Here is a 4,546-nt window from a genome sequence, read left to right as displayed (position 1 = left end):
AATAAGGACTTAATATAATAGTTATCTCCAATAAAGGTGGTTGAATTTTTTCTACCCCCCTTTTAAAAATTATTACTACAGACTCATGTGTCTTTGTGTATTCAATGTTTTAAAATAAATTGCAGTCATTATTCTTTCTTTCTTTTTTTTTGTGCTCCAGTGGTCTCAAGTTGGGCCACTGAGAAGTCTTCAAATTGACTCCCATGACCTGTCCTGGCACATATCTCTTCACGATTCTCATCACTTCAGTGCTTGTAATTAATAGAGCAACGTACCGTGAGTGAATCCCAATCTAAACTATGGACCTTAGGCGATTATGACACATCATTATAAGTTCATCAGTTGTAATAAATGTGCCACTCTGGTGTGGGATGTTGATAGTGGAGGAGGCTGTGAATGTGTAGGGGCAGAAAGTACAGGAGAACTCTTTCTGTAGCTTCTGCTCAATTTTGCTATGAGTCTAAAACTGCTCTTAAAAAAGTATTTTTTAAAGAGATACATTAATTTTTTATTACAAACCAGTAAGCAATTAATAATTATAGAGAATAAAGAAGCAAATAGAGAAATATTATACTCCTGCCTCTGTCTTTCCTTCCTTCCTTCCTCTGTCCCTCTCCTAGCCTCTTCCTGGAGGTAATCACTGGGAACAGAGGATTCTATGGGACATGCATCCATGGTGTGTTATGTGAATGTAAAAAAGAATACGAAAGCCCTTCATGTACCAACATGGAGTGATTGCAAGACATATTGTTAGTGAGAAAAAAAAAAAACCAAAGTGCAGAACAGCATATAAGATGTCAGCTTTTGTAAAAGAAAGATGGAGGGAAAGAATGTACATTAATAACACACTCATATCTACTCTCTTAGCTTTATAGAAAGTAATACTGGGAAGGTAATCTGGAAACTAATAAAAATAGTTGCTCATCGGAGCTGGAATGGGGAAAGTAATGGAGGGATGAGAATGGAAATGTGCCTTCCCTGAATATAGCTTTTTATGTCATTTGGATTTAACTACATAAAAATTTTATATTCACAAAATAAAATTAAATAAGGAAGAAAAAAAGCAAACCTTAAAATTGAAAACAAATTAGGCTAGAGGAACTTAACTGCATAACAAATTAGTAACAGCGATGCCAAGAAAAATGTTTTTCAGACATCTTTGACATGGTTCTTTGGCAGTATGTCCTTTGTGAGATGTATTCCAAGAGAAGAAAGAGCTGCAAGAAAATAGTCGATTTCACTTCACAGTTTTATTAGGAACAGAGCTGTTTTAATTTGGTGACTATTTTAGGTATGTTGTAAGATAAAGCAAAGAAGTAAATACTGGAAAGTATGTATTATGTTTTATAGAGAATAAAACAATTAATTAACCATATTCTAATATTACTAGAGACCTAACATTTTGAGGGTAAGAGAAAAGAGATCCAAATACAAAATAAAATAGATTTAATAGAAAATCTGCATTGTTAAATTTGAATTGGAATAAATATGAACCCATGATTTATATATGTGTACATAAATATGTATAAAGTCCCTAAGGGGCCTGACAGAGTGACTTGTCTCAGTTTTAAAACCAAAAGACATGTGTCCTGTGAACTCCATCAGTTATATATAAAATATGTCTATATCTAAATAAAATAAATGAAAATATAAACATATTTCATATATAATATATGATATGTAAAATACATATATAAACTATATCTACTATATATGATAGTTCTCCTCATTGAAAGGGCCTAGAAGCAATAGTCCCCAAGCCTCTAGATCTTCGATTCTGACCACTATTCCCACTCAAAAGAACCAAGGTTCCTCGGGTTAGGGCTGGGGCAAGGAACAATGAACAGAGTCTGAAACATCTTGTTGGTCCAGAGAACGAGCAAATGTTTAAAGACAGCAGGGGACAATGTTTTCTGGGACATGAGACTTTTCAGTTTGAAAATTAGGACAAGTTGGTCACTCAGTCAAGTCATCTATAGATAGACATTTGGATTACTTCCAATTTTTTGCTATTATAAATAATGTCACAAAAACAAACCTTTTTCATATTTGTTTTGCATTTGTGGATGTACATCAAGAAGGTAGATTCCTGGCAGTGGAATTCTTGGGTTATAAAGTAAGCATCCGTGCTTTTGTTAGATATTGGCAAATTCTCCTCCATGGAAATAGAAATTGTGCTGTTTGGCCTCTCGTTCTGTGCCCTGGTACTTGGACCTGACCCAGCAGGGACGGAACATCTCATGCCATAGTTAGGAGGAGGTGTGCAAATACCTCTGAGAAAGACAAGTGACTGCAATTTATTTCCAGAGAGTCTAAATGACTGCCATTAGCTTTTTCCTAGATAATGGTTTTGAAAGCAGGACAAGGGGCAGGGAGGAAAAGATGTTTTAGCATCTTTGGGAGAGGCCCTAAGTCCAGATTTCCTCTGCACCCCAGTTCTGCTTGGGTTTTTCACATCCTGATACCCAACTCAGGAAAGATAGCACAGTCCAACCCTACAATTCCAAGCCCATTCTCTTTCAATACTCAGGTCCTCATCACTGACTAACACAGGGCATTCTCAGCCCAGTCTGCTCCTTGCGGCCCTCAGCTTATTTGGGCTGTTGAGTTGGTCAGGACACAAGGATCTCAATTCTCCATCCTAGTCCTCTTGTCTCTAACTGGGGCACCATGCTTTTCCCCTTGGCACTGTCAGTAGGACAGGACTGTTCAGTTCATGTAGGATTCAACAGAAGCCTCCCCAGCACAGTTGTTTTCAATTGTGTTTGTTTTCCTCCCAGCAAATATAACATTTACATTTGCATAAGCATAGCCACATTTTATGAAACCTCAAATTCTTTTTTTTGTTTTATTTTATTTTATTTTTTTTTATAAATTTATTTTTTATTGGTGTTCAATTTGCCAACATATAGAATAACACCCAGTGCTCACCCTCAAACAAATTCTGCAAGGAAGTAAAGCAATCGGCATTACAGTTATTTTGTCCCAATCCTCATGGAAACATCTCTTTCAGCTCCATGAAGTTCTAGGCCTGGCTACAGCCCTGCTGAGATAGGCGGTGTCTGCATGACCCTAGGAGCTCTGGATGTAACAATGTCCCCCCTCTCCTCCCAAGAGGGCATGGTGTTAATATGAATGAGCTAGACTTATAAGTGTTTACAGGAATCAATCTCAAAGCATAAAATTGAGTGAAGGGACAATTTGCAAAAGGAAATGGAATATGATAGTATCCATTGAAGACCCACAAAACACTACATCATTCATGGAGACCTATGCGCTGGAGCCGGGTGCAGAGGGCACTGCTGGGAGAGCCCGATGGTTTCTGGCTGGCTACCACTGTGATTGGTGCCATGACCCATGCAAGGGGTTAAATATCTTGATACTGTGTTCCCCTCCAATAATGGCAAAGTGTGAAAGCAAGGGAGAAGTATACAATGTTAGGGCAGTGGGTATTACACATGGTAGGCAGGGAGAGAAAGGATTCACTGGGAAGAGGATTTGGCTTTGCCTCTAACTTACTTTTTCTTTCTCTTTTCTATTTTTAAGGATGTAGAAAAAAATGTGTTCAGATATTAGCAAGTATGTATCTGGATGCTTGTTATATTGTTCTCTCTCTATTTTTTCATACAGTTTAAATATTCTGGAATTGAAATATTTGTGTACATATATATTTTAGGATGAAGAAAAAGTCAGAATGCAAAAGAGTGAGCATGAATGTTGGGAATAGACTTAAAACCTCTCTAATTTATATAAAGGAAGAAGGGGAGAAAGAGGGGGAGTGGTAAGGAGTGAATTCGTTCAGAAACACTTGACTTTTTACTCTATTAATCACAAATTCCCTGCAACCCTGACAGTCAGTAGCAGGCTGGTAACACATCAAGTGTTCACCAATCACTGAGAAGGGTGAAGTCGCCCCCTAAGCCCTGACATGGAAAATCTCCAAGGTGAGAGAAGCAAGCACTGACCCACATTGAGGGTTGTCGATTATCCCCGGTGATTACCTCTGGCAAGGGGTTGGGAGGGACAGAGGGAGTGGTGGAGGACTTCCGCATTTTATCCTGGATAATTGTGCTTAGTTGGGTTTCACGTTTTACAGTCAGATGAATTAAGCTATTGCTTTTTAAATTAAAATAATTTTAAGCAGTGAGGATCATAGGAGAGGTGCAAAGAGTCCGAGAGGAAATAAGAAATGCCCCGGGGAGGAGATGGAAGGGCCCCGAGGAATAGTAGGATCTGGAAGACAGAAGTAGGGGAGGAGAAAGACAGCAGGATAGGGGCATCCAGGAAGGAGGTGGTAGTGGCCTCAGGAAGGGAGTTTGGAACTCTCCTGGGAAGGACCCGGTATACAGGCTGGACTTTGACTTTTCAGATTGAGGAGTGTGGCTTCCATCTCTGCCACCTGCCCTCCCCCAAGCAATCAGATTACCGCCCAGAGGGGCTATGGTTGCCCAGGTAGGGCAGGCCCCATATACCGGAGATGAGCTCTGCCCAGAAGTCCCTGGGAGATGGGCCGCGGCAGAGGCTTCTCTGTCATTCTCTGTCTGCA

The sequence above is a fragment of the Canis lupus genome, chromosome 23 (assembly GCF_011100685.1).
Source record: "Canis lupus familiaris isolate Mischka breed German Shepherd chromosome 23, alternate assembly UU_Cfam_GSD_1.0, whole genome shotgun sequence".
Taxonomy (NCBI): domain Eukaryota; kingdom Metazoa; phylum Chordata; class Mammalia; order Carnivora; family Canidae; genus Canis; species Canis lupus.
The sequence above is the reverse complement of the archived record's forward strand: the minus strand, read 5'-3'. Positions refer to the sequence as shown.